The following is an 8,201-nucleotide window of genomic DNA, read 5'->3' on the forward strand; positions in this document are numbered from 1 at the left end:
AGCGTTACCTAGGCACAGAGACTTTTCCGTGGCTGTTTTTCCGTAAATGTCTAGGGTAAAAGGTCAGTGTGTGGGCTGGATGACAGCGCTATTGCTTTAAACCTCTCCATCGGCAGGCCTTCTTCCAGGGGCTTTTTTTCTGCTGCAGCTGCAGGCCCTATCATGACCCATGAACCTATAGCCTTCATACCCAAATTCTTCACATTCACAGAGCAGCAACATTTCAACCTTACATGCCTTGTACACACCAACTACTTTCTCGGAGAACGGTCAGTGAAGATCGCGTTGAAGATTCTCTGCATTTCAGCTAAAAAGTGGTTGTTTGTCATCTTCAGACCAGGCCTAATGGTTATACGGTCTCGTGAGCCGCTCTCGTTCTTTTCGTTGCTGACCGTGCAGACGGAGACGACGACTCAGACGAGAGACAAAGGTGTGTTTTTATGAGAACAGCTGTTAAACTCACGGCGTGTTCTGTTGTTGACTCCCACATGCACGAGAATGTGAGATTCCAACTGATCTCTGGGTAGGGGCTAGGGAGGTAGCGACAAGACAAAATACAGATAAAAGTAGCACGCCCCTCTTCCTGGGAGAGCCATTCTCTAGGCTATTTATGGCAGCATCGCAACTCATTGAACTGTTACACTATCTACATGTTTGACAAGATTGGAAAACCTCACAGGGACACCTGTATCAAGCTCCAAGTCGTTAACTTTACAGGATGTCAAGATGCAGCGTAGGATTCTGCTAAACAGAGAGCATATAGCGTTTTTATTAAACCAGGTCCATTCTCATATTCTCATTCAACATTTAATTTATCATAGCTTCTCATAACATACGAGAGCAGTTTATTCGGTGTGTGAGTCATCCCTTGACTATAAAATCTCAGTTTTTCATAAATAAGGCAATCTCTCAAAGGCAACATTCTTTTATGAAAATATGGAGAGGTCTAGTTTCCAAAAGAGCTCTGGTGGCTATGGAGGCTATGGTGGCTAACCCATCTTAAAGTATACATGTCCTGCATACCAGCATTTACCAGTGCTGTATCCACAACATGTGATTGCATAACATCCCACATGCAGGTCAAACAACCCTGATTTTCAAGAAGGGGGTCCTTTCTGTTTCAGGAAATAGATGTTTTCAGAGAATAGTCTTATCTTGGAGCTTCTCTTTTTCTGTTCCCCTTCTCAAACGTCTTTCTTTAGTTAGTAGGAGGAGAGCTGGAACTAAATGTGAGTTACAGTAGTCCTGTAATTGAATGTTCCTCTTCTCCAGCCTCTATTTTTAGACTCGGTGAAGGGTCTTATGCAACCTCACTGTAAAACGTTGCGGGAACGTTCACGCGGCACTCGTTGGGCATTTAAAAAAACAACACGGAGAAGGTTTCTTTTTCGAGAGCTGACATATATGTCACGTAGCGGATGCTTCTGAAATACCCCATCATATCTTCATTTGCACCACCGCTGAACAACATGAGGGAAATGGCCAGTTCACATGACACAACAGTCTATTAGTGGCGTAATGTATCAATGGTCGATGGCCATGAAGAGTAACTCCCTTGCGTTGGTCAAATAGCGCCTTCATTTTTAAAATCTTTATTCATCCACATATTATGTGCTTGCATTAGATCAGCCTGCTATTAAACTCTATTAGGCCTACAACTAACAATAGCAAGACTTACAGTATCTACATTCAAAATCATACGTCAGTGCTTGCCCTCTTTTGCAACAGTCTAAAAACAGACATTTTACAACGTCTGCATGCAGTAGACTGTTAAATGAGTGGTTATTTCATCCGTATTAGAATACCAGAAGACTCCAAAAACAAACAGATTCAGCTTAATCCTGCTCAGAGCGAAAAAATCAAGTTGCTAAAGGAAACGGCCAGACGGAATGGTTTATGCCGCGATAATCTCCTGCGGGCATCTTGATTGTGTGTTGGCAAAACATCAGCAGCGGCACATCGACCGCTGGCCCACACGGCAATTACACTGTGCTCTTATCAGAATGAATAGCATGCCTGTTGTCAGCCCGGGCTTAACAGCAGGTAACCATGCACTCTCTCTGGGCTGTCCCGACACTACTATTACACCTCTCTATCTCTCTCTTTCTCTCTTTCTCTCTCTCTCGCGCTCTGTCTGTCTGTTTCTGTCTCTCTCTCTCTCTCAGGTCACGAAAGCACACTTATTGCAGACCCCTCGCCTTGCACTCTGTCATTCCTGTCACCGGCCACTCATGACCTCTCTCATACTTATGGGGACTTTCACTCACCAAAGCTATTTTGGGATTTACAGTGCAATGGAGAAGACTATAGGATAGCAGTTGGAGAAGTTTATTTCAGTACACAGTCTTCTTATCCTTTTATTCATTGCATATCTTTTTATATAACTAGTGTCTCCGATGAAATTCGGGAAAAACCAACAACACGACAAATAAATGTACACAACTATCCTAAATGAGAAGAAAGTGTGTCAAAAGGTCCCCTCAGAATGACCCCAACACAGCCGCAACATCTTTCAGATCAACCTCCCCCAGTACATAATTGTTCCTTTGACCTTTCGAGTCTTAATGTCATTTGTGGTAACCATTCCAGGAGTTTGATTAAACGCTGCTTATCCTAACATCCACAGCAGATGGGCCGGGATCATGTGCTTCAGTTCCACAGCACCCTAATTTAATCAACAGCACCTGAGGGTTTGCAGGAGATTCTTTGCAGACCAGTCCTGCATGCAGCTCCCTACTGCTGTATTGCAGATATTTTCCTCTGGTTCGAAGATTACCGAAGGAAGTCCAGACGAACTCCCATGCAAACCTCTTGTTGTCTATTCATTCAACCCTCACAGTGAGCTCCTATAACGTTGGGTGTCGGTAGATATAATAATTCTGAGGACTGATGGATCAAGGCCCGTCTGATGTGTACACACAAGTATATGACAGGCTCTTCCTCTTCTGTAAATAGGAAGTTGTCGATGGAAGAAACTAAAGACAAAGTCTTCTTACGTATGGCAGCAGTCTAAAGATAGGCCATAAGAGGAGTCCAAGCAGGTATTACATTATAGCTGCTTTGACCTCGCATAATGGGGAAAGATAAATGATACCTTCACCGGCTGTGTTTAAAGTAGGATAGTCTTTCCTCATGCATTGGGGTCTGGCAGAAAAGGGCTTCCATGGGGTTTAATGCTCCCACAATGAGTCCAAACATGTTTGTTTATTTTTATAATTCTAAAGACTTTTTTCTCTCCCTTCGACTCCGGGAATTTCCATGGAATTGTGTTTAGGATTCCTTCTGTGGAGCTGTGTGCGTGCGTGCGTGCGTATCCCTTGGAATGAGAGTATGATTCTCTCTCTCTCTCTCTCTCTCTCTCTCTCTCTCTCTCTCTCTCTCTCTCTCGCTCTCGCTCTTTTCTCTTCTTCATTCTGTCTTTGCTTTGAGCTGTTCTCCCTGGACGAGCTGCTGCTGGAAGGATCCCATCTGGACGCCACTTGTCTAGGCTGTTGGGTAAACAACAGGCAGGCAGGGGAGGAAAAATGTGGCAATTGAGTATCGCAAGAGTTGAACCATTAGATTTATCTGTAAACAACCTCGTGACAATGGAATTTCCATGCATTTAGTCAACGTTTGGCCAAGTTAACGGAGCGGACATCAAGGCTAGTATGGTTCCACTTTCTGAGTGGCCTTATTACCTTCATAACAGTCAATGAATGTCCTTGTCTGTGTCGTTATCTACTGTCATCACTTAAGTCAGAAATGTGACGTTTGAAACTGGAAGTCTATTCCTTTACTTGTAGTTTCATTTTCAAGGGGACTTTTAGAGTTTAATGCTAACATTTAGGGCTCCCGAGTGGCGCAGCGGTCTGAGACACTGCAGCTCAGTGCTAGAGGCGTCACTACAGACCTTGGTTCAATTCCAGGCTGTATCACAACCGGCCGTGATTGGGAGTCCCATAGGGTGGTGCACAATTCGCCCAGAGTCGTTCGGTCTGGCCGGGGTAGGTCGTCATTGTAAATAAGAATTTGTTCTTAAATGACTTGCCTAGTTAAATAAAATACAAATTATGTTGGAGTGTGTGTTCTTGCTAAATAAAGGACTTTCACAACATTGCCATTTAGCTTCCATTTACCGTTCTACCAATCACCTTCTTTGCCCTGAACACATCTTAGTGAGTTCAGGAGACATCACTTCATCATCAGAGCTGAGATGACCATCTAAACATTGGTTTTCTCCAAGATATACAAGTCAAACTGTATTCCAATTATCACTGTTTGCTGCAGACTGTACTCACTTCTCCACTCTTTTCCACATACAGTATTTCTAATGCTGCTTTTGCCTTGTTGCTGTTCTCCTCTCCACCATGCGAGCCTGTGCTCCAGGAGGTGAGCTCCTGTAGCTAAGAGTACAGCTCCACCATCAGAGACATGTGTAAGAGGATATCCCCCCACAGCCCGCAGTTCCACGGCGGACTCCAAGTATCCGAGCCAGGGACCTGGGAGACTGGAAAGCAACTTAATCTGAGCCCCTACAGTCCCTATATAAATGAGACAGTCAGTCAGCCTCAGCCTCCCACTCCTCTCACATCTGTCTGGGATAGAGATCAAGCTCTCTCAACCACCACAGGCTCTCCTTCTCCTCCTGCTCCCTCATGCTGGAGCGGAAGACGACAGACTGACTCATGGGGCCGGAGGTAAACAGTTCCTGGCCAATTGTTTTGGGAGACATCTTGGAAAAGGGTTCAAGGGTTTGCTGTAGGGAGGTTGCATCCTGTGTTACGTGGTCATGGTCTCCCAATGTTTTCTAGAGAGTGGGAGAATGTTGGCTATAAGTTGTTGGCTATATATTATAAGTACAACTGCAAAAATGTATAGGCACACTTTTTCTTTCAAGGCTATCATTAGCTTTTAACAGAGAAATAGGTTAAAGAGGGCTTGGAGAACGATCTGGGCCCCATGTGATGCTCTCAATCCCCAATGTAAATACTTGCTCATTGACTCTTGCCATGTCAGCCTGCTCTATATATGCTGTACTCCTCTGCAAAAATGCCAATACTTAAAAAGAAGTTGAAATATACTCACCAGTTGAGCGTCTGAATCACGATCATTGTCCAGTGTTCCAGAGATGGTTATTTATAGGCTTAATAACTGCTTGAAAAACAGTGTAATAACTAATTGACTCCATTGTTATACGATATCCCGCTTTTAAACCCAACAGTGTCTACATTTGATAGTTATCAGTATTAAAAATGGTTGGTATTCAGCAGAGTGAAACAGAGTGGGTCAAACTTAAAGCTTACCATTTTGGGCCAACAACACTTTGCAGTTTAAATCCCCAGTAAGTAGGCGTTCTCATTCATGCTTTCCCTCAGAGGAATGCAGCGTTATCACCCTGGTTTCAGCTAAACCCAAGCACCTGACAAATAGGCACATTAGTTGTCCTTAATTAAACAAGAAGAAATGCTGCGAAACAAATCAAAACGTGGTAATTTTGAGTAACACAATACTTTAAAAAATGGTGTATAAAGAGGTATTATTAATAGCTGAAAGATTATTAGGGCTGTAAGTATACCCCGGGATGCATATTTTCTATCACAATTGAGTAAGGCTGCAAGTACGTTTTCTATCGCAATTGTATATATCGTGTAGAATTCTCTTGTAGAAGGGACGGCGACAAGTTCCCCCTGTTGCCGTGGAATGGCAGTGACCATTTAAAGTAAAACCTTTCAACCTTGAGTCATGTTTATGTGGCACCTTGATAAAGAGCTGAGTCTCCACAAGCCCTCATTGCATAAAGAGGAGATCCCTATGTGACTCTGTGTGCGTGTGCACGCACATGTGTGTGTGAATGTGTATGTCAGAGTGTGTGTGCTTGCGTGCATGGAGTGAATGCATGTGTGTGTTTGTGCGTGTGTGTGTGTGTGTGTGTGTGTGTGTGTGTGTGTGTGTGTTTGTGTGTGTGTAGGGCAGATAATGTGGGGTACAATAGAACACAAACAGTCTTGGTGCTAGTTACCGCTTCTTCTTCCCACTGTAATGCGCTCATAACTTTGAACTCCCAGATACCACAAAACACCTGTAGGCACTGTTTAGACTGAGAGATGCAATATGCATGTATGTATATAGTATAGTAGAGCAGAGCAGAGAGTTGGGTGTGATCATTTCTTCTCAGAACTGGTACGGTTAAAGTGTGATGTCTAGGATAAGAAACCTCTGTAGCTGTACTGTGACAATAACGAAATGCAAAACATTGATGAGTTCACAGGCCAAGTAGACAACCATAATGTCAATTATGCAGGTCCTACCTCAGGAATGCAAACTCATTTCCTCCATCATACGTCTCTTGGCCAACCAATTCTACACAAACCTCCTCTCGACAATGTCAGAAGCAATGTTGGAATGAGACATTGCTGGTGAAAACGGTGCATTGTACCACAAGAGACACAGCTTGTGGCACGGTTTGTCAAATGAATTATAAACACACTGTAGCTCTTAGTTTTAAGAACAACATGCAGATTAAACATGACGATCACAGAGCTTCATTCAGTGTCATTACCTATTACGTAGGATGCTTAAATCAACTGAGACATAATAGCTAGTGATTTCGCGACCCAATATTTGAAAGGCTGTTTTGGTTCTCCCCAGTCATGCAGATGAGGGAGGTTGAATGACCCGAGTGCGTTCCCATCACAGTTGGTCCCTGACATCCACTGTCTGACCCCAGACTAATAATTCAACACTTTTATGGGTCTGTATGTGTTTTTATTGGTCAAAAAGGTCCTTTGATGTAGAGAGGAAATTATACAAAAGGCAAGGCCAACGATCATCCATACACAGACAGGCCTTTGTGCTCTTTTGATAGCCGGATCACTAAATGCTTAGTTAATCATGAACACCTTATGAACGCGCCCGTGACTAACCTGTGTACTGTGCAAGTCAAACAGTCCTGCACTTTGGACTGAGATGTTTGGATATACAATACGGGAATTATTAAGTAAATGGGAACAACGTGCCATGTAAGGCAAGGCAAGCAAACAAAGTCTGATGCTGACAAAACAGTATAAAATTGTATCTCTCAAGCGTCTTTCAGGGGAAGTGAGGGGTTATAATTCTGGCATGACCTTTGTTTACTCTGTGACTTACACACAGTTTTAAGCCTTTATATTTGTACCATTGATTCATAATGGGCTATACTGGTATTATCGACACTTAGGTCAAGAGCTTGTTACAAAACCTTTGTCTGATGTGACAGGTGTTACGCTCTTATGCAAGTAAGAACATTAAAGCCGCAATATGTGTACTTTTTGGGCGACCCTACCAAATTCACATAGAAACATAGATCTGTCATTATCATTGAAAGCAAGTCTAAGAAGCAGTAGATCTGTTCTATGTGCTCTAATTTCTATGCTTCCCGTTCTTAAGTTTAGTTTTTGCATCTTTTACTTTCAGTTTTATACACCAGCTTCAAACATCCGAAAATACTATATTTTGGGTTATTGAAAAGACATTTCACAGCGGTTTAGACGGTACAATGGTTCTCTGAATTATCTTTGCTTGTTTTGTCATATAAACTAAAATTAGGCAAACTATTAGAATTTTTGCAACCAGGAAATGGCAGAGCGATTTCTGCATAGCGCAGCTTTAACCATAGTCGCCAAAAGTAATTATCCCATGCTAAACGCATACAGAGATCAGATAATAATCCATTTTATGACAAATCAGCATGTTCAACAAGGCTCTGCGCTATAAGCCCATAAATGCTTGAGGTTTGCACACACCACAAAGGATCTGTTTGCTTGATCTTCTTGGCTCCTCCAATTCACCAATTCATCAATGTGCCTAACCAGCTGACACTGTTTGTTCAGGTTTAGAGCCCTGGCTATTTGTTTTCCCCTTCAGTGGAGCGCACCACCACTTGGTTGCAGCAGTGCGTAAGTGCTCCTCCACAGGGTCACCAACCTGGCCACCCAGCAGGCAGTGCGTCACCTGGAGATAAGAGATCTGATGATGAGGTCTGGCTGTGGAACATCACTGCATTCAGAGGTAATCTACCATTAAATGTGGCACATTGATTGAGCCACCGGTCTCCAGATGTTGCTCTCTGTGTGTGGCACTTCCTTTACACACCTCTGTATTGTCCCTTAAGGACATCATAAAAGTATAATAACATGAGTGAGTAGGAAAGAGGATTGACTTTTTCCAACAAGGAAATCAGT

Source organism: Salvelinus fontinalis, chromosome 24, assembly GCF_029448725.1.
Source record: "Salvelinus fontinalis isolate EN_2023a chromosome 24, ASM2944872v1, whole genome shotgun sequence".
Lineage (NCBI taxonomy): Eukaryota > Metazoa > Chordata > Actinopteri > Salmoniformes > Salmonidae > Salvelinus > Salvelinus fontinalis.